A 24,368-nucleotide genomic window follows, 5' to 3' on the forward strand; every position below is an offset into this window, starting at 1 on the left:
ACTACTACTACTGTTTCTACTACTGCTATTACCCCTACTACTGCTACTACTACTATAACTGTTATTACTATTACTATTAATGCTGCTGCTACTACTATTACAACTACTACAACTGCTACTACTACTACTACTAATACTACTACTACTACTGCTATTACTCCTACTACTGCTACTACTACTACAACTGTTACTACTATTACTATTAATGCTGATGCTGCTACTATTACTACTACTGCTACTACTACTACTACTACTGCTATTACTCCTACTACTGCTACTACTACTACTACTACTACTGCTATTACTCCTACTACTGCTACTACTACTACTACAACTGCTACTACTATTACTATTAATGCTGCTGCTGCTACTACTAATATTACAACTACTACTACTACTACTACTACTACTACTAAAATTACTACAGTTGCTATTGCTACTACTACTGGTGCTACTACTATTACTACTGCTGCTGCTACTACTGCTACTACTAGTTCTGCTATTATTACTGCTGCTGCTGCTGCTACTGCTGCAACAGCTATGACCAAGAAGTCAATACTGGAGTAGACTTCTGCAAAACAAAAGGTAGTAACTAAGTAGAAAGAGGAATGAGAGAAACAAGCGAAGGTTAGAAATGGCTTCATTTAGGTACTGGAAGAGGTCATAGGGTCAAAGTTAAGACATGGCGATTCTATTTAATCCACCGTCGTTAAATGCATCATTAATGTTAACTTCTCCGTGAATAAAAGAGTGAGGTCTTTCCCCCAGAGCATGGCGGACAGTCTCTCGTTACAATTCGCTCGGCGTTTTTCTTTTGTTATCCCAGATTAAGTTTAGATTTATAGGTTTGACGATTCCGTACGGGACATTAGACCAGGATTTACGTTGGCGAATGTGAGTTTGCTAATACCACATTAACAGATACAAACTTTTTCAATGTTGGAATTGCATTAGAACTAGTTTTAACACGAAAACCTACGGTCGAATGCACATTATAAAAATAGATAAGTTCAGGTTATAAATGTACCTTCTGATTTTAAATGTTATCTATGCATTGCAAAAGCTCACAGCTTTAGAGGTTATCTACACAGCAGATAAATAGAGAAAAATATGTTTTTAGTTGTTCCCTTCGTGCAATTACAATTTCTCATCCTGTTCTTGCAGATTTTGCTGTAATCCTTCCACAATGTGTGCATTTAATTATCACACCGTGTGATACTTTCCTTTAAAGTAGGCCTTTCTGCACGCTTCAGCTTGGTCCAATTCTTATCAGTTCAAGAGAATTTTTCTGAATTGAAAATTTTAGGGGACGTTTCAGTACATCAGATTACCCAAATATTCTGACATCGACTTTGTTCCAATGTCGTTTTTTCTGTTCGATTTGGAATTTTATAATCACTCAAATTATGAAACACACACATAATATAATAAGCAGGCTCCGAGACTTTGGACCCGATACAATAACTTTACTGTGCATACACTATAGGTTGTTGACTCGCTGCAGGTAGGTAGAGATGTGTTGCGGCAACAACGTTGCTATTTAGAGTAGAGTACGGTAGTATGGGGAAACACATATGTACATTCTGAAAGTAAATATACATTACACAATGATAATGTCAAAAGAATGTGAAAAGCATTTATTCTCCTGTCTTTTATAAGCATTTGTGTTTAATTATACACAGTGTTAATGGTGGAAATTGGCCTAAGCATGTAGCAATTTTAATTTTTTCACTTATCCTATTGGTCGTAATTTAGGAAGTGCAGTTGCAGTACCGAATTGCAATCTACCACAAGATACATTCTCAGTGTCTCAAACGTAAATCTTTTTCGGTTATCTGCCAAAGTTTGTACTGTAGAAAGCTGCGCTCTACGTCGCATGACGTGATAGGAGCAAAACGAAAAAAACCTAACATCATTGCAGTCTCTAAGAGACAGTCCTTTATTCTCGGGTGATCTATGTCCACTAATTTGCTGTTTATGGTACACAATGTTCCATATCCGATATTTTTACATAAAATTGATTTCCACTTCTGTTTTACACGTTCAGTAACCGGTGTACTTGATGTCTCATTAATTATCTGCATCATTTTCTAAATTAATTTGAGGACTTCCGACATCTCTTGACCTGACTTTTCTAACCGTGTAATAGTTTCAGACACAGTTTGAAAATAGGTTTGTATGAAAACCAAATTATTCGTCAGAACCTTCAAATCCAGAGCGTTTTCCTTTGCATATTTGTTGGCATCCATTCTACAGTACCCCCATTCACTGTACGCTTTACCACTATACTCAGTACGCCGTTATGCGCATTTCCCACTGAACTACTCTATCGGGTCCGGTCTCGAAGCCTGATAATAAGGAAAGCCACCTGCGTAGCTCAGTCGACTAAAGCGTTTGCCTGCTGATCCGGAGATGTGCTCGGGCGCGGGTTCGATTCCCGCTTGGGTTGATTATCTGGTTGATTTTTTCGAAGGTTTTCCCCAACCGTAAGGTAAATATCAGGTAATCTGTGGTGAACACTCGGCCTTATCTCGCCAGATATCATCTCGCTATCACCAATCCCACGACTATGAATCTGTCGTCAATTTGTAAAAGGGGACACGTTCAAAACGACAAAGTGTTAGGAAATCGCAAAAGATCCATAAGTTTAACAGACTTAAAAAATTAAAATATTCATGGATCTTGAATGTATGTACCCATAGTGATCTACTTAGAAAAAAAATATATGAAAATTTCAATTTAACTTAGTTATAGTTCTTGTGATTTTCCAACACTTTGTTATTTTGGACATGTCCCCTTTTGCAAATCGACGACAGAAATAATCTAGTATTTGATACAGAGTCAGTTGTACTATCGATACTTCGCGCGGCACATTAGCGCGCCCTATCGGATGTAATAGAGAACCTCAGGTATTCTATAATGAAGTAATGTCTAAACTATGACCCAGCTGTGTAACAGTTGTACTGTTATACACGACATAATATGTAATGATTATTAGTCAGGAATTTACACACGACTTATAAACGAGCTATTCATTAATAGTACATTATGCAACGAGCCTATAATGATAGTAATTAAGACGCAAGTATGGTTGTTTATGAAACGAGCGCAAGCGAGTTTCATTATATTCATACGAGCGTCTTAATTACCATTATAGGCAAGTTTCATACGACTTTCTATGCTCGACCACATTTCTAACTTGAAATTATTCAGATGTGTACATTTTATTTGTATCTGACAAGATCGGAAGTGACCTTGTTCTAGGTCGTGAATTGTGAGATGTGCGCAGACGCGAAAGTATTGATTTTTTCTGAGGAACAATAATGTCATTGACCTTGATGTAATCCCGTTAAACTTGATATAACCTTGATTATTGAATTCGACATTGAAAAACGAGATGACAAATTGAATTTATTTGAATATTATTTACAATTAACGCTAATTATTATAGTAACAGTACATAACCTTCTGCGACAGTACTGGATTTCCAGCCTCTGTGACTTTTCGCTAATTCTCTTTCGATTGCATATCCGAGAATAATCGATACTTGCGGTTTTATAACGGTACAAAGCTGACTTGTCATTGGCTGAACACCTGTAAGCTAACTTGTCATTGGCTGAACACCTGTACTTTAATGAGATGTACTTTAATGATATGCATTAAAGAACTGCTACCAGGTGTATAATTACTACATTTCGGCATGGTCGAGCATGAAGACAATTAAACTTCTATTAGTAAGACTGTTAAGGATTTGCTCTGTCAAGTTACTGTCATTGAACATATTTCCCTATGTATATTAAAAAAAAGTGAGCGTTCAAAAGAAATTTTAAAAGTAACTACAAATCTGAGAAATATAATGTATTTTATAATATGAAGAAAATATGATTATTACAAAGAATCGAGAGAAGTTCCATCGGAGACACAAACACAAGTTTTATGTGTGATTACGTCGCTAAGATAAAAGTGACAATCAACATCTCTTCTTTCCATACACACTGAAAGTCCAATAACTTATATCTTCGCCGTGCTGGGACTCCTGGGAGTAGCCATCTTGTATGAATTAAGAGTAAACATGTCGATTGCTATAGTAACCATCATGATCTATCACTTGCTACCCGTTGCTTTATATGCCCGCTCCCGATAATTATGCTGTATAATATGGCTATATATTGTGAATTTTCTCCCTTTCACTCACGAATTTTTCCTATGTAACTTGGCGTATGCTAATTGTTGCTCAATTGAGATTGTACCCTGGTTCGTTATGAATTGATTGACACTACAGCGAACGTTCAATCGCTTCGCATTCTCAAGTTACACTGCTACGGCTGCAACGCGTCTCGCGTATTCCTGTGTATAATCCCCTCCTTTCGCGTATCGATAGATGGCGTCACTTGCTACAACTCAAGACCACGTTGGATACATCGACCCTTCTTCTGGATATATCCGTTTATTTCATTGGAATATGTCGAATAATTTAGAAATTATAGGCGCGACAAAACTGGCATGAAAATGTTCCAGTCGACTTTCAACGATGGCACTCTAGTGCTGAACCGAACTTAAACCTTATTCCAGAAGCGGAAAATAAAAAAAGAAAACAGGGAGTTCGAAAAAAATTAATGAGAAAGAATGTAGAAACGAAGCAGCAATGGAAAATAAAATTACTTTGTAACGCAGAAAAATACGTTTGACATTTCTATGACGTAGTTAATGAAGTTTTGGTTTCATTACGAAACGTGTATCTAACTCATACAGTATCACATTATGTGTAAATGTCTCTCGTCTGCAATTTTATTTCTCTTTTTTACTCGTAACGAAATTTTGTACTTTCGGAGTTATTTCACCGTCTGTCCAGTCTGTGCAGAGCACTCAAATGAGGTGTGGTACACAGACTTTAAACATAACAGTGTAATCCAGTTACTACCACAATGGAATTAAATTCCCGGACAGACACGACGACGCTGCGAAGTCAATGGGCTTATGTATTTCTGCTATGCACTTGTAGTCCTAGTAGATTCTATTGTGTGCTCAACAGTTTAGTTGTGTACAAGTACAACTCGAGTCTTGAGAGCTAGGAAACAAGTCTGCAGTCCACAGAGTGGGTGACCTGGAGTGAGGATAGGGTAATACAAGAAAGACAGAAGTTAAGAGATATTTAGGGGAAAATATTACAAGTATTCCATGAATAATAGTACCAAGTTGAGTCGAATGAATAGGTTATGCATTGTACGCCAGCAGCCAGGATTCGAATTCCACAGAATTCAAGTGGAAATGTTTGTAGATTTAAGATGGATTTGAAGAGGTTTGTTTTAGTTATCCAAGGTACACACACTCTTTTTCTGAGCTTGCTGGTGTAGCGACGAATCTTAAATTATGTATTTTCTGTAAAACAAAAATGTCTGAGAAAGAGTAAGGTTTCAGGTTGCATTAAATTTCACAGACAATAATAATGATGATGATGATGATGATGATAATAATAATAATAATAATAATAATAATAATAATAATAACTTACTGGCTTTTAAGGAACCCGGAGGTTCATTGTCCCCCTCACATAAGCCCGCCATTGGTCCCTAACCTGAGCAAGATTATTCCAGTCTATACCATCATATCCCACCTTCCTCAAATCCATTTTAATATTAACTTCCCATTTACGTCTCAGCCACCCAAAAGGTCTTTTCCCTTCGGCCTCCCAACTAACACTCTATATGCATTTCTGGATTCGCCCATACGTGCTGCATGCCCTGCCCATCTCAAACGTCTGGATTTAATTTTCCTAATTATGTCAGGTGAAGAATGCAATGGGTGCAGTTCTGTGTTGTGTAACTTTCTCCATTCTCCTGTAACTTCATCCTACTTAGCCCCAAATATTTTCCTAAGCACCTTATTCTCACACACCCTTAACCTATGTTCCTCTCTCAAAGTGAGAGTCCAAGTTTCACAACCATAAAGAACAACCAGATAACTGTTTTGTAAATAATAATAATAATAATAATAATAATAATAATAATAATAATAATAATAATAATAATAAAAATAATAATAATATTAATAATTTTACAATAGATGACGTGAATTAAGTAATGAATCAATGCGAATGAAATGGGGGGAAAATACGATCACGCGTACATGCAAGGGGATTTGGGGATCAGTAAGTCACGATCTATTTCATCTCAATCCCGGTAGTCCTCTTGTTTCACTCCGCTTGTCGCTGCTCCGTTGAAGAAGCTTAGAAAATGTATGAAGAGTAAAGGCCGAAAGATGAAGAGAGCCAAATCCTATCCTTAGACGAGTGATAAACTCTAAGCCCTTCCTATATTAGCACCGGAAACCCGTACTATTTCCAAGACTTCGCACCAGTTTATTTTTAACTATTGCAGATGATAGATAGTATGAGAATATTGAGTGTGTTGGTAAAATAATAAGCGTACTTAGAGAAAAACCTTCTGTAATATCGACTTTACTCCACCAAAAATGCCATCATGATCTGGCCGGACATCGAAGCTGGTTCGCTTGAGTGGAAAACCAACACGCCACCGTTGACCCACAGTCGCGGCCATAGACCTATGACATTACTTGATTATAAAGTAAAATATTTCAGGTTATGCTCTTCAATATGCCTCAATTTAAGTAAATAGGAATTCTAAAATAAACATATTAGCACCGCCATCTACTTCTCCATTTCGAAAACAAGTTGTGAGTATACATTTTATTTGTGTCTTCATTCTGTTAACTCTTACTTTCCTGTATACGCTCAAAGCCACCAATGGGAAGACAAAACTGTCTGAGTCTCCTTCCAAGGGCAAGTTGTTTTTATAGTGCTCTGGAGGGAGGCCAGTACAATCGCAGCGTTACCATATCGAATCGTAGTGTCTTCAGAAACCAAAGTGAATGTTTTAAATATATTTATACGTAATATTTATGAATTTATTACGCCTGTCTTTCTTGTTTAAGCATTTATTGAGTTGTTTATAAATCTATTAGATTATGAAATTATTTAACATAAATTCTCGCAATTACAGCTTTCTAACAAACGAATACAGACGACAAAATACGAAAACTGAGTCTTGTTATATGGCAACAGAACAAAACACTAGCGACACCGTCTGAAATTCGTGTAAGTTGACATGAAGAATTAAGGATTTTAATGGTTGGTAATATGCCGAGTTATGGGAATTTTTTTTTTTTTTTAGTGACGTATCATTTTCTGTGTCATTTCTTCTACGGATTTCTGTCATGGTGGTTCAGCATTGGAAGGCTTCTTCGTGCAACGTTTTAGGAGAAAAGTGTTCTCTTTCTTTCCCAACTAAACTAAATGGAGTAAGTTTTTCGTAATTCGTTGATGATTAGCACACAAACTTCTGTAAAGTTGAAGACGGCTAAGACAATCGGAAACTGTTTTATGTATTCGGGTGAAGTGCCGATGTCAGTGAAGCCAGTCGAATTTCTAGCGCTGTCGTTATACGTGTGTCCGGTGATGTGATTAGTTATTGCAAATACTGTATAATACGGAACGTTATAGAAATCCAGTTGAAGACATTCATAGTAAATAATGTGTATCAAATAACTTCTGCTAAGATAATTATTTTTTTGTGTGTTATATTAATGCTGGAAGTTTGAGTGTAAGAGTGTCATATAGCTACAAACCATAACCAGCAGCAAAAGTTACTAATCTTCGAGGTAATGCTCTTATTACTATTTATTTCACAGTCGTACGTTTCATTTAATAACACCATTTTCCATACTAGAAGAAATTTCAACTTACTGTGCTTATAACATAATTGTTTGTTTGTTACAACCGAAAGTAATGTAAAATATCAACTTAGAATCAGACGTCGTGCAACTATATAAGTATATAGGAAATCATTTAAATTTTATTGAGTTCTTCTGTTATCTCTGAAGTGAAAAGTGAAAGTGAGTGGGTGATGAACTGAAAAGGAAATGTTTTGAATATATTATTACGAGGAATATAACTTTTAGATACTTTACGTTGATGAGTGGCGTAGAATATTTTTGTTTCGTAAGAAGTGCTAAAATGAAATAGAGACATCAATTTTATTTATATATAGTCTTGGTATACACTTTATACAGAATGATGTAGGACAGAAATGTTCTTATATCGTAAGGTTGTTACTACGATGATTACCGATTCAACTGTGAGACTAATTAATGCGAAATTGTGTGGTAAAATAGACAACATTGCCCAGACACTTGATACGTGATCATTCGTATAAAATAGATCAAATTACACCGTATTTTGTGACCTAGTCTGAGACAATTCTTCAAAACTCAGTGTTGAAGCTTTTGCGGTGAAGATAGGCCTACACATTCTTCCTCCGGCTATGGCAGTCCGATCCAGTAAATGGGCCCGTTCAACTGTTTGGAGTATTCCGATCGTCATTGTTCCGGCGAAACAACTTTGCAGCTTTGTAAGTTGTTGCGTTTATGTTACATTTTAATTTGTGTATAATTATTTGTTACATTGATATGATATAACGTAATGCATTTGAAGAATTTCTAGATGATTTTGTCACAATTTGAACATGACAAAGATTTTTCCATGTAAAATATGAAGATATTATATTTTTTCTGCGGTTATACAGTAGTCTAATGCGATGATTTTCAAGCGAGAATTGTATTACGTAATATTACGCTCTCCAATAGGAATATTTTTATTTTGTGAAGGTTACTTATGTTCCAACTACTATAGGAACTTCATAAATTGCCCTGAAAAAGCCTTGGATTTATAGTATTGATTAGTATAAATTGATGTGATCACTGAGAGAGCTATAAGCGCACCCAACCGCCCTAAATACGTACCTTACTTATATACGAAAATCGTCGTACACGAATGAAGAATACGGCAATATTTCGTTAATGGAACAGTGGGTTTTAGTGTCCCCAACATAGTAATAATACTACACACATAATCAAACCTAACCTCCCTCATAATAATAACTTAAACTGTCACATAATACACACCTAATCTAACCTAACCTAACCTAACCTGTTACATAATACTACACATCTGTAGTAACATTTCTCACGTTTAGTATCATTTCGTTTGCATGTATTGTCGACCCTGCTACACGAATCAGTAGCCATCTAGTGGAAGTGGACCGTATTTCGAGGAAGAAAATATGGCGACTTTCATAATAATTACATTTAGTTCGTTCAGTGTATGTTTTGTGATATATTAAAGTGATGGTGAATATTACTTATGTCCCAGATACTATAGGAATACCTTGTATTTGTAGTATTGATTAGTAGAAATTGATGTGATCACTGGGAGAGCTGTAAGTGCACACAATCCGCCCTAAATACGTAGCTTACTTATACGAAAATCGTCGTGCGTGAATGAAAAATACGGCCATATTTCGTTAATGAAACAATAGGTTTTAACGTCGCCAACATAGTAACAATACTACACATCTACAGTAATCAAACCTAACCTAACCTCTCTCATAATTGTACACACCTAATCAAACCTAACTTAACCTGTCACATGATACCTAATCTAACCTAACCTAACCTGTCACATAATACTACACATTTGTAGTAACATTCCTCACGTTTAGTATCATTTCGTTTGCATGTATTGTCGACCCACACGTGTCGGTGGCCATCTAATGGAAATGGACCGTAATTCTAGGAAGAAAATATGGCGACTTTCATAATAATTACATTCAGTTTGTTCAGTATATGTTTTGTGATTAATAAATGTGTTAATTTTTAGTAGTTTATTTTACGACGCTTTATCAACATCTTAGGCTATTTAGCGTCTGAATGAGATGAAGGTGATAATGCCGGTGAAGTGAGTCCAAGGTCCAACACCGAAAGTTACCCAGCATTTTCTCATATAAATGTGTTAATGTAGTGATAATTCCGTATATATAGTAGGCCTACAATAGGAATTGAAATTTGTTGTGGCTGTGATGGAAATTGGTTTATAGCGCGATATTGTCAGTGATAAAAGTGTTCAATATTCGTTCAGTGGCCGGTGAATACTCTACCTTGAATTTGATTAAATATTCTACTGTTTTAATTATGTAGTAGGAATTAGCGAGGCCATCTTCCCTCAATAGAGGTCCAGGACAAATACATTACGCAATAAATAAATAAATATATATATATATATAATTTTAAGTACATTTTCAAAGTTTCTTATGATTAACAAATTGTTAGTCTCTCTACACTCTAAAGGTGCATTTACACGGGTCAACTTTACACATTCAAGCAATGCATGCAAAAGTGAAAGAAACACATTCAATTGTGCGTGTCTTTTTCCTAAAAATGAGAGCGCATGCAGCATTGAAAGCTACACATAGCCGGTGGGTATCTTGTGCATTATTTCGTTCAACAGTAGCATGTAGCGAGCAGCTGATTGCTCTAGGAGGCCGTAAATAAACTTGAAATTTTTTTGTTTGGTGAGTGTGCTCTTTAAAGCTGAAAATGGCGGCAAGTACGATTACCTTTATTGAAGATTATCGTAAATATGTGCCAATGGGGTGTTCAACCACACTTTTGAGAATTAAGTAGACCTACGTATTGGACTGATATTTAATATTAATTAATTCACAGTATATACGTAGTGAAGATGACGTTCAACACGGCGCACCACGCAACCATCTTAATTGAAGATTCATTTTCAACTTGATTCTTTCAAAATAATTCTCCCCAAATTGCATACGTACGTGCATGAAAAATTGAACCGTGTAGATGCAGCTTAACGGAAATGTTTGTTCTCAGCACCTCTATTGACAGAAGATTGCGGTTTGGTCCATGATTACTATATAATCAACCTGTGCTTTTTTTTGCTTGGTTATTTAACGACGCTGTATCGATTATGAGGTTATTTAGCGTCGATGAGATTGGTGATAGCAAGGTGATATTTGGCAAGATGAGGCCAAGGATTAGCTATAGATTACCTGACTTTTCCTTACGATTGGTGAAAACCTCGGGAATACCCCAACCAGGTAATCATCCCAAGCGGAAATCGAACCCGCACTGGAGCGCAACTCCGATTCGCCTTAGGGTACGTACACGTTGGAGCAACGATAAACGATAAAAGAAATGACCTAACGACGCTTTGGTGTTATCAAAGAATCAAGTGTTCATATTGGAGCAACGAGGACGCGGGAAGCGAACATTTTGATTTATCAGTAGAAGATATTCTATACATTCATTTAATGAAAGAATATATATAGAATATATCAGCTGCTAGGTTCAAGGTTAATATAACTTAAATACGTACAAAATTGAACTCGATTCTTATCCCAAAGCTAGTATAAATTCATTGTGTTGTGATTGGTTCTTGTGATCACATAGGCCTAACGTATCTCGAATAAATACACAACTGATCAATTTACCAATATTTATGGTAATTAATTTAATATGCCGAAATGATAATAAATCTATTAATATTCGGATATAGTGATAACCATCGGTAATTCTACAGATTAATATTATCTTAATCAGAGATCATATGAACGACAAGAGCGTAGAAAATGGAACTTTTCTTTTTCGTCGCTTTTATCGTGTATCTTCGCTTTTATCGTTACTCCAATATGCACACCTCAATGCCAATGCAAGCTTCAATTCTCTCTGATATAGCATCGCTGCTTCTTTTATCGTTTATCGTCGCTCCAACGTGTACGTACCCTTAGTCGACTGACGGCGTACGTAGGTGGCTCTGACTGTGTTAAAAATAGTTCCCTTTACTCTGAGATTATAAAAATTACTTTCATGTATTACTTAATCCTACAAACATATATAAAGCCTTTTGCGCCAATAAACTCTTTTTTATCGTGATTAATAAAATTTCACATTTTTACATTTTAGGATAATCTATTAAGACAATAAAATAAGGAACTTCGTAACGAAATAAAAATTGAAGTTAATTTCTTTTAAGCTTCAATAAATACTTCGATCTGAACTATTGAAAACAGATTTTATGCTAGAATAGTAAAGACTGGCTGACTTAGCCTACTGTATAAGGCGGCTATGTTCCTTAGCTGTAGACAAGTTATATTGTCATAAATTTAAAGATGTAATGGTAAGCAGTGACGTCATCGAAAAATTCGGAAGCCATATTGCATTAATTATAGTCGCCATTTTCGTAACAAAATGTTATGTAACCTACAGGGATAAGGAAGGTTCTCGACAGGAACAGTTTGGCTGTGGCGCATGCGCGGACCTTTAATGCAGTGCCAGCGTGATTCTTACCTGGATTTATTTTCGCATGCACATTCCAGATAAAATCAAGAAGTTTCCTTCATGCTCCAGTTACACATGTTGCATATAAAAAGGTTAGGTTTTGGTTAGTTCATATTTTTATAAACAAGTCCGCGCATGCGCAGAGAGCCAAGATAATCCTGTCGCGTGCCACGTATTATCGCTGCTCTCTCATGGTTAACATGTCGGCATCATACAATAACGTGCCGTGTGCTTTTAAAACATAATTTTGCCGACCGATTGTTGGTCTGTAGGTTTCACTCTAAGCGTCACGTTGTTACGTCTACTTCCTCGATAAGAATAAGCACTAGTTTGTTATATTGTTAAATGGCTATTATTATTAGGGTATATTATTATTGTTATTATTATTATTATTATTATTATTATTTCATATACGAGTACGTTGACATTCTTAACTCTTAATAATAACTCTTTAATAACAATTTTTAATCACATACCTTAATGTTCGTCCTCAGCACAAGACATTGCAACCTCGGTTTTAGCCTATGTTTATTAGACAAGGAGGTGTCATTTAATAATGGAAGCAGCTTATTGGTTGCAATATTAAAATTGAGGCGAGTGATTGGAGCGGCGACATAAGAAATTGAAAACAACAATGCAATTAAATTTCAAAGTCCTGCCGAATGTACTGTAATGCACGAGGCCGCTCAAAGATCTGCCGAATGTTAACCATGAGAGCGCGGCGATAATACTCGTACATGATATTTATGATAGGCTATATACAAATTTACCGAATTGTAGGGGACTACGCACGGGAGGTAACTGCTGCGCTGTTTAGTTGATATCACTGGTCTAACAGAAGGCTTCCTTAAGTCGTTTTTTTTCTTGAATATAACCGTATACATGTATATTGAGGATTTGACTATAAATATTTTCATTAATATATTCATTATAAGAAATAAATTGTGTTATTTTATGTAAACATCTAAATTCCTGGTTAATCCTCTTTTCAAATCTTTATTTATTCAAAATATTCGTCGATCTTACATGCGATAAAAGAGGAGAGTCTATTTAAATGAACTCGACTTATATTTTGTAAGCAATTTCGTATCTGGTCATATAGTTTTTGAGACGACAAGAGTCTAGGGAGCGTAAGCAATTCTGCTCCTTGCAGTGCCGAATGAGGGCGGAAAGAGGCGAATGCTATACATACTATGCCGAATGACAGCGAAAGCCGTAGGAGAGGAAGCAGGCAATAGTGCTCCTCGGAATGCCGTGTGGTGTGGAGATTTTGTATTTTAAATTAAATTAAACTTATCTTTAAAGACCTGTATTTCAGCATCTGCGTACATATGACATGCTTCACCATTATTGTGTTTGTCCGAAGATGAGAAGGGAAATTTTGCACGTGCTCACTGATGTAATAATATAGTTTTTATGTTAAAATATATCTTGAGGTAGGCCTAACTGAATTTGCGGTCATTATCTGTATTATAATTAAATATAAAGAAATCTAATTACAATTAAAATGGCAATGTTAAAAGAGCTCTGTTTCCTATACTTATGTAGAGAAAACATAAACATATCTCTGGACCATGGAAAATCTCCCCTGTCACCATCGATTTAATTAAATTCCTGGACTTAGTTTATAGAGTAACATACCTGATTTCTGCGCGATGACTGATGATTTCAACTTCCTGCGCTTCATGAATCACTGTTTGTAAAGTTCACTGAGTATAAAATGTGTACACCTAAATTAAATTTCACTAAATGTGAGTCAATGTATCGCACTGTTTAAGAATAGAAATATAATATTAACACGACACTCGTTACATCACAGCACAGTTATTATTTACACAAACCAACAACAATAAATGAAAAAGAAATTTAAATATATCCTACATCAGTATAGTAATATATACCAATATTCATCAATTCAATGAATATTTGTGAAGGAACTATTAAAAAACCTTTAAAATTAAGATTATTCTAATAATTTTCACACCTCTGTAATACAGACAATGACCGAAAATTCAGTTAGGCCTACCTCAAGATATATTTTAACATAAAAACTATATTATTACATCAGTGAGCACGTGACCGCACTGCATTCCGAGAAACAGTATTGCCTGCTTCCTCTCTTACGGCTGTCGCTGTCATTCAGCATAGCAGGTATAACATTCATGTCTTTCCGCCCTCATTCGGCATTGCGAGGAGCAGAATTGCTTACGCTCCCTAGACTCTTGTTTTGAGATGCTTTTGAGACTAAAGTGGAGGTGGTGGAAATAATTTAAATACCGATATATTGATATTGCAATATATTGCAAACCTAATTTCGATAAACGATATATATTGCAGAAAATATATCGGTATATCGAAAGGATTCGATATATCGCTATTCCGTTAGCAAATTAATAGATACTAATGCAATTACATTTGCAGGTGTACATTTATTACAATAAACTTACTTACATTTTAATAGCCTATTCCTTATTAGCATTGAAATTAACATAAGTCAAAAGATTAAATGTAAAATTGGAACGATAAACAATACATTTTGAATACCATAATTATTATGTAGTTCCTAACCTAAAACAAAATGATGTAGGAGGTAAGATAAGTTTAAATGATACAATGGGAAAGTGTTAAGTGAACTCTATATGGGTCAGTATTTGATATTGAAACATTCATTCATTCATTCATTCATTCATTCATTCATTCATTCATTCATTCATTCATTCATTCATTCATTCATTCATTCATTCATTCATTCTTTCATTCATTCATTCATAGTGTTCTGCCCAAGGGCAGGTCTTTCTCTCCAAACCTAGCATTCTCCTGGCTTTCATATTTTCTGCCTTCCTCTTTATTTTATATATATATATATATATATATATATATATATATATATATATATATATATATATATATATATCAGTGGCGGCTCCTGCGTATTTCTTAAGAGGAGGAAAGAAGGTAACAGGACGAAATGACACTTTCTTGAATGAAACATACTACAATTAGCCAACATGCATACATGTAAGACCAGGTAGTGTTGGGGTTGGTGTACCCTTCTGTATAGCAAAAATCTGTTCTTGTAAAGTGAGTTTCCTAAATTTTCCAAAATATATATGTTTTCACTTCCATTCATTGTTGAATAATTGCACAAATTAACAATTACAAGGAAATTCACCTCGCAGCATTTTTCGAGCACACTACAGCATGACACGCGTTGGAAGACACTATAGCTACTAACACGTAATCGGAACCGCGGAAATGGGAATGGGAAATAATCTAACGAAAGCGAGAACACTGCACCCACCCACGTGGTCTGTGTTGCCACATGTACATTTTAAAAGTTGAGTATCACATGCTTTTGAAGAAAATCAGTTCTTGTAAAGTCATACTACCATTATTGTTCAAAGTTGCTGGTGGCCAATTAATTTTTTATGTTAAAAATAATGTAGTTTGGAGTACTACTTTCAATTTCAAATATATTTGTAAAAAACTGACAACATGGCTGTTGCCCTGTCTAGTACACAATGAATGGAAGTGAATTTCAGGAGCCAAAAAGATCTGCGATACTAACGTAGAACTACTTCCTCTTTGTTTTATATAAACCCGACTTTAACTTTCAAATATCCTTGAAAGTTTCAAAGAATGAATAGTAGCTTATATAAAGTGCAATGAATAATATTTTTTGATTTATAATTTAAAAAAAGTTTATAAGGTGTCTTTCATAGCGTTGCGTTAAAACTGTTTTTATTGTGTCTCCTCCTATAGTCCCGACGCTGTTATTTCCGGCGTGACTCCGCCTCTTTGCTTACGTCTTAGAAAGTGAAGGCTCTATAAAGTCTAGGTAGGTAGTAACGTGCGCCATTTTTGGTCTTACGTTGCCGAGCTACCATACGAGGAATCTATTTGCCACACCGTTAAACATTATCACGTCGTAGCTCCTATGATAATAAATCAAACGCAATGTAATTCAGCAAATAATTGAGCGGCAAATAACGTCTTCGTGTGCTTTCTGCGAACGCCAATAAAAGAGCTAAAATGACGGGCTATTATAAGAAATGAATCAGCGAATCACAAGACGCACACGTTCAAATGTAGCCGACCTGCAACGCGATTGGCTGCCGGAAATTAGAGCGACGGGACTATAGATGTGTTATAGTCTAGTTGAATGCAAGATCGTTAGATGGCAGCGGTAGCGAGCTTGCTGCACGACCAGTCGGTTTCTATTTCCCGCCCATGCGCTGATTCAGAGGAGGATCTCCTCCCTCTCCGTTCATTTACTCGCTTGAAAACTCTGCTGCTTTCTCTGGCCGCTAGCGCGCTGTTGTCTATGTGTACTTACTGCAGTAAAGGAGGAATGGATTGACTTTCCTCCACACAAACAATCTCGCATCTTTCTCAGTTTTCTAGCGCCACATGAGCGCGCATCGTTTAAAACTCTATTAACCGAGGTTTTCTTATAGCTGTGAACTTAAAAATTATCGAATCTTCCTTGAATTTCAAGGCACACATTTTATTTGGTATTTACTTTCAAAAGAAGGAAAATGTGAGGAGGACGTTCCTCCCTTCCCTCCCCCGAGGAACCGCCACTGATATATATATATATATATATATATATATATATATATATATATATATATATATATATATGTATATATATATATACACACATACATATTCATATTCACAGTATTCTGCTCGAGGGCAGATCTTTCACTGCAAACCCAGCTTTTTCCAGTCTATCCTACTTTCTGCCTTCATCTTTATCTCCGCATATGATCCATATATCTTAATGTCGTCTATCATCTGATATCTTCTTCAGCCTCGAACTCTTCTCCCGTTCACCATTCCTTCTAGTTCATCCTTCAGTAGGCAGTTTCTTTCAGCCAGTGACCCAGCCAATTCCTTTCCCTCTTTCTGATCAGTTTCAGCATCATTCTTTCTTCATCCACTCTTTCCAACACAGCTTCGTTTCTTATTCTGTCTGTCCATTTCACACGCTCCATCCTTCTCCATATCCACATTCCAAATGCTTCTATTCGCTTCTCTTCACTTCGTAGTAATGTTCATGATTCTGCCCCATAAAATGCTATACTCCACACAAAGCACTTCACTAGTCTCTTCCTTAGTTCCTTCTTCAGAGGTCCGCAGAAGAAGAAGAAGAAGAAGATGATGATAGGGATAGAATTTTTTTGTACTAAAATATATAATAAGAAAACAATGTCAGTACTAGGTTGTGCATAGAAATCCTAGCCGTAAACGAATCTCAAACCAGTATTATATCCTTGTTTCTCTTTCCATTTTAAAACATAGAAATAAAAGTTTTGAATTCAGACGGTTCCTTTTCAGAGTGGCTGTTGCTGCTGCCTTGGAGAACATTAATACTAAAACAGTAGATAAACCTCCCATCTCAGTCTCACGTTCGCATACGTTGCATTTTGAATTTGGTAAAGTAAAGTAAATCCATAGCGCTACAGCCCATGAAGGGTCAAGACCGACCAGCCGGCTGCTGGCCTCACGTCCACATGCCGAAGCAGAGGTGGACGATCATCCAAACAGAATGGAAGTATCGTGTGGTTAGCACGATGATCCCCCCAGCCGTTATAGCTGTTTTGTGAAACCGGTCCCATACACTGGCCGAAATGTCATGAGAAAATTTCTTCCCACATGAGGATTCGAACCAGCGCGCATTCCGTAACACGAGTCCTAGGCATGATGCCTTAGACCACGGCGCGGGACTTTTGAATTTGGTAATGCATATTAAACAGTTTGAATTCGCATTCCAGATTAGCCAATCAGAGAAAGGCATTGATTGGATTCAATATTTCAAGGTTGCACAATTATGTAACTGCCCACTTTCATTAACGCCATCACTCAGGGAATTATCTGAGTTAACTAGTGTAGATTTTGTTGTTCATAATAATTCCACAAAAACAAATACAAAAAAAAAGGATAAATTTATGAGAAAACCGATATATTATACGATATCATCATCATCATCATCATCATCATCATCATCATCATCATCATCATCGGCGCTACAGCCCAATTTTGAACCTCGGCCTCCCTTAGAACTCTCTTCCATGTATCTCTGTCCCTGGCAACCAACCACCATCCTTTAATTCCCACTTTCTTTAAATCCTTCATCACTCCATCCATCCATCGCAGTCTTGGTCGTCCTACACTCCTTTTTCCTTCAAATTTATTCCCCATAACTTTCTTGGGTATCTCATGGTCTGCCATCCTTTGCACATGTCCTGCCCATCGCAATCTTGATATTTTAATAACTGTAACCACATCAGGGGACTTATATAGTTGGTAAAGTTCAAAGTTGTATCTTATTCGCCATTCTCCATTATACGATATATTGAATCAAAATTTCGATATCAATATATCGATATATCGAAACGAAAATATCGATATTTCGTAAAAACCGATATATCGTTCCCATCTCTAGACTAAAGAGATACATTTTCGTTTCGCAAGTACAGTGTAGGAGAAAACCAAACCTGAGTGCACTGTTGCCAACATCGCCCTACAATCTCACTAACTTTTCAACAAAAAATAGCTAAATCTCAAGTTTGTAAAAAAAATCCCCAGAAATGTCGCTAAAAATTAATTTCTTCTTCTTCTTCTTTACCTTAGTTTAACTTTCTCCCTTTTAGGTTCTTATTACACGATCCACGCCACCCGGGTCTTACAGGGCCGCGACAGTAATAAATATGACTAAATAAAATTAAGAAAAACATACATATGCGAGAAAATATCATTTTATCATCGTCACCCTCTTCTGCGGAGTCTGGTTGTGTTGTTGACGGCTGTGGTGTTGAGGTGAAGGTGTGGGAACAGCTGATTGTGAACACACTGCACTTGATCCAATCATTGACACTACACTTTATGGCAAATTGTAAGTGTGGAAATTTTCACCTAAGCGTTTGACCACAATTTTTTTTTGTGAAACCTAACACTTTTTAAATATATATTACATTAAAATATATTAAAACCAGCAAAAACTAGTCTCATTTGCTTCACACGAACTGTCGGCACAAAATCCCAAAACTCAATTGCCTCCGGTCGGTTCGGAGTGGAAAATCTCCGTGTTGAAGGGAAGAACCAAGAATTAAGGCGGTTCACAATAAACCGGAAACGAGAATCGGAACGAAAACGGTAAAATTGTTAAAATGTGTACATTTAAATGTGAGCATTCACAATTAACGAAAAGCTTGCCGGAGCCCGGGATAGGGAACGAAGTGTTGGCCAAGTTTCAACTTTGGCGTTCACGTTTCCGATCACAGCCCACTAGATTCATTCTGTTGCCATCTAAAAGCTATTTTGTAGCAAGAAGACCGTGACATAACCTATGCATTATTTTGTTCTGTACTGTGCATCATGGAGCAAGTTTTATTTGATGAGATTTTAATATAGAGTGTTGAGGAAATTCCTCGCGTTTACGATCAGCGGCGCATCTCGTATAAAGATGAGAAAATGAAGGAGAATACGTGGCTTTCAATAACTGCATCTTTGAACACCGATCATAAGTGAATCACATTTTATTACTGTATTGGTTGTATTACACACTGCATATTCATGCTTCAATTCAATAACTACTGTTGTGTTCATTTTTGTTCTATTACAAATGTTTCTTCTCTAATTATTTTACATTATGGTATACTTAAAATAGGTTATGATAATAAAGATGCATGGGCATATTTATAGTACCGTACCTAATGAAAAGTTTCAGATCAAATTTCGAAGTTTGTTAACCTGTGTTTATGTTGGCTGTCTTGTACTCATGAGAGAACGCCATTGGTTAATTACAACGCGCTAGAAAGAGAAGAATAACATCAGAATGCGTAATATCGACTTTACATATCGTTATTTGCATGCATATCGATATGAATTGTCGTCTACGTTCTCAGTTTATTGTGAATCAAAAATTGTCATATTCCCGTCCTCTGCTTCTCGTTTTCATTCTGGTTCTCGTTCCCGGTTTATTGTGAACCAGCCTTTAGCTGGAGCTCGCGACTCATCACGTGCCAATCAAAGTTGCCACCGTTTATCAGTGTTGGAGCAGTAGCATTGAGAGAGACATACCTAACCCATGAGAATCATTGAATCAGCATCTTTCACCCCTGATCACTGATCACAAATATATGAAATCAGGGCCTTCATATATGAATCATTAGACGATTCAGTCATGCACCCATGCCTCTTCTAAAACTAAGAAGTGCATGACTTCAATTGAATGTTTTAACTTAAAAGAAAGGATAAAGTGTAAAAATATAAAAATCAGTAGAAAAGTCGCTAATCGTATTTTACAAAATTTGTCGCCGAGACTGATTCAAAATTCCCTAGATTTAGCGACTTATCGCTAAATATGGCAACACTGCCTGAGTGTGTGAAGTAATTAGTAACTAATGCAACACACTTAAATTTTTGTGATTTCATTTACAGAATGTTTATCTCTGTTATTACTTTGAAAACATTAGAAATGGGAAAAGTTATTTTCTCATAAAACATGCACGTATGACTAGTATCTGATGGAACAATAGTATTTCGGAACAGGTACCTACTACTAGTATAAAATGGAACAGTAGTATTTTGAAACATGCACGTACGACTAGTATGTAATGTAACAGTGGTATTTTGGACGCTAAATGACCATATACTGTCCACACCTATGGAGTAACGGCTAGCACGTCTGACCGCGAAACCTGGTGGCCCGGGTTCGATTTCCGATCGGGGCAAGTTACCTGGTTGAGGTTTTTTCCAGGGTTTTCTCTCAACCCAATATGAGAAGATGCTGGGTAACTTTTGGTGCTGGACCCCGAACTCATTTCACCGGCATTATCACCATCTCATTGAGACGCTAAATAACTTAAGATATTGATAAAGCGTCGTAAAATAACCTACTAAAAAGCCACATACTTCCCTGTATGCCATGTGTTGCAGTATGATGCCATAATGAGATGAGATGTGAATTCGTGAAAAAAAAAATGTTTTCTAATGCCAAATTGAATTCGTTAATCAGATTTGTTCGAAGTAGGAAATGTAATGTAATTTTAAATTCTTTGTAAATTGGTCACGAAATCGAAGTGGACCCCAGTGGTAAATAAAAGCTAACCTGTGCTTTCTGTTCTGCTCAGCTTAAATTCACAATGGTGTTCAATTTCTCTAAAAATTAATAAATAAAAGCTAGGTATAATCATTTCGGCCGTTCTAAAATGTATAATAATACCGTCATAAAGAGTAATAATCTCATTGTAATGAAACAGGACAATTGAATCGGTCATAGCAGAAAGGGGATAAGTCATAAAATCTTACTTTTGAGATAATCAATAAAAACTGTTTTCTTCTTCCAATATTGGAGTAATCATTATAAATATGTTTTCTTACTTTGTTTATGAATAGTGAAGTCTAATACATCATGTTAGACATCTGACATCTCAAACACTTTTGTTTAAAGTTGTTTAATCGAACCATGACTTATCCCCTTTCTGCAAGGAATTGTTAAATATAAAAGAAAAAAAATATATAATTTAAAATTTTGGGCTAATGTAATATTTGAAAACAAACTAAATGTTAATAATTACAATGATAACTATGTTTTATGTGTAATTACATTACTGTCACCATTTACATAATTATTTTTGCATTTTAATCATTATTCCTACTACAGAAATGTACCAATATGTGATTTTATATCACAGTTTTAAATCAAATCTCTACTTTTAAACTAATACTTACAAACTGCATATAGGAGAGCACAATAAAAATACACTAAACTACTACACAAAATCATTTGTTTCAATTGTTATAGAGTGTATTGTTAGACCTTGGAAGCCACGTCATTTGTAGATTCCTTGTCACAAGATGGCCAGTTCAGGATCTCTTCGTAAAAGAAAGTGTGTTCCAATGGAATGTATTGCCTAACTTTCGATACGTCTCCAAGTTTCTTTTTCGTATTAATGGGAATTTTCCCATTGTATGCTTTTGTGTAGGCATTACTATGCGTACAGAACCTGGTTTTTTCATACAGAATCTGTGTTCCTCATTTCACTACCAATGAACAAACTGGCAGTCACACATCCTGGATCATCTTTAGAGTAAACAATTTCACTAAATTGTGCTGAAGAAAACATATTCTTATCTTTTCCTTTCTTCCTTAGTGTGTGTAATGAGCAGGTGGTTTTGTTGTAATACTCTGGCGACTAGTATTTAAAATTCAAAATATCATCAATAGTAACTGATTCTACAGAAAATCTGTTGTTTGTGTTTGCCTGGTGGATCAAGATATGGTATTGGTCTGGCACATATACCCTATCAGTCTTCCTTAGTTAGCGCTTCACTACACCAAAGTTGCGGTTACAGGGAAGAAATGAATGGCCTCGTTGTAGAAAATAATGAATGATTTTGTTAAATCTCCCCATTTGGGTCAGTGCAAACAACTATCGAATTAAGGTATGATTTTTATTTTGCCCTCCACAGTTATCAGAGAAAAGATACAATTCCTTGACTGAAGAAGGGACATTATTTTCAATGTACTGCAGTTCAGAAGGAACACACTTCATTTGAAGATTTGTGGCCTGAAGCAGTAATTAGGAGAGGGAGAGACCGATTTATTAGCGAAGTGATAGCTCCATATTTTTGTTACATGTATTCGCGGGGATGTTCTGGCGACTTCGTTAGAATTAGCTTCCCACACAAATGTTTCGCATCTTTTCGTCACCTGTGAGCATCGGACAGATTTAGGGCCACCTTGGGCAGGGTTTTGCATAGACACCCTTTCAAGCGTAAAATCCTAAAGTCGGACTGGACCCGTGGGAAAGATACTGCCAAGCTTGGGTTTTCCAAAGAACGGGTATTCTTGAGAGATTTACAAACTAATTAGATGTTGTGGGAAATCCAAAGTTTAAATGTAGAGATGACATATTTCGCGCCCAATAAGAAGAGATCTTGGTCCAGCTTATGAGGTCACTTTGGACCAATAGGGAATAGATTTTAGGCTGGTTAAGTGACGTAGTTTTTAACCAATAGGATAGTTAGTTTTAGCGTAGGATAGGTTTTTATAAATAAGGGTGACGGGGCGCGGAGAAGGGACTACTATTTCGCTTCGTGTCGACACAACCACAACATCTCATCGTGTCGGCGGCCCGACATACAGGGCACAATCACAACATCTCATCGTGTCGGCGGCCCGACATACAGGGCACAATCACAACATCTCATCGTGTCGGCGGCCCTACATACAGGGCACAATCACAACATCTCATCGTGTCGGCGGCCCTACATACAGGGCACAATCACTACTCCTTTTCGTGTCGACGGCCCTACATACAGGACAGAATAACTACTTCGTTTCGTGTCGACAGGATAACTACTTTTCTTCGGGTAGACGGCGCGACATCTTTTTTTTCGTGTCGACGGCCCAACGTAATAGTCTTTCTTCCGGCGAAGACTCGATAGATAGAACTTTGTCATCGGCGAGACCACTCGTCAACGTTTAGGAGCTTCGATCATAGTGTACTGGACAGAGTATTGAATTTGGAGTATCGGATAGAGCTTATTCAGAGCCGCCATAGAGTCGATACAGAAGTGCGACCAACGATTGAATTATAAGTCAGCCGGAAATACATACTCTAGGGTTTACCAAGTGAATACGACAATAAACTTATAGATTTGGAGTTTACACTGCCTTTTACATAAGTAGCCGGCTTGGTATTATTCCCGACATCATTCTATACCACAACAGTACCTCGGCTACCCTGAGTGAATCTCACGCAACACCGAGACGCACCCACCCTCAAACGGTCTCCAACGTGGGGCCACAATAACCAATCCACCCTCAAATGGCGCCCAACGTGGGGCCACAATAACCAATCCACCCTCAGGTCTATACCTTCATGATAGGAATAGAAGTGCGCCGTTTGGTCTTTGAAATTGTGAATCTTGAAAATTGATGACCCAAAGTTGCGTCTAAACAAACAATGAGTAGTTTCTTACCCACATTGTTCTCCTGTCGTACGGGCTGCTACAGACTTCCCAATGGAATTGACGTTCCAATGCCTTCAGTTTATTTTTCTTATTTACATTTCTGCGGTAGTTAATTTCATAACACAGTTTTCTTCCCCTGGGTCACTTACTACTTCTAGCTTATCTGT

This window comes from Periplaneta americana, chromosome 2, assembly GCF_040183065.1.
Source record: "Periplaneta americana isolate PAMFEO1 chromosome 2, P.americana_PAMFEO1_priV1, whole genome shotgun sequence".
NCBI lineage: Eukaryota > Metazoa > Arthropoda > Insecta > Blattodea > Blattidae > Periplaneta > Periplaneta americana.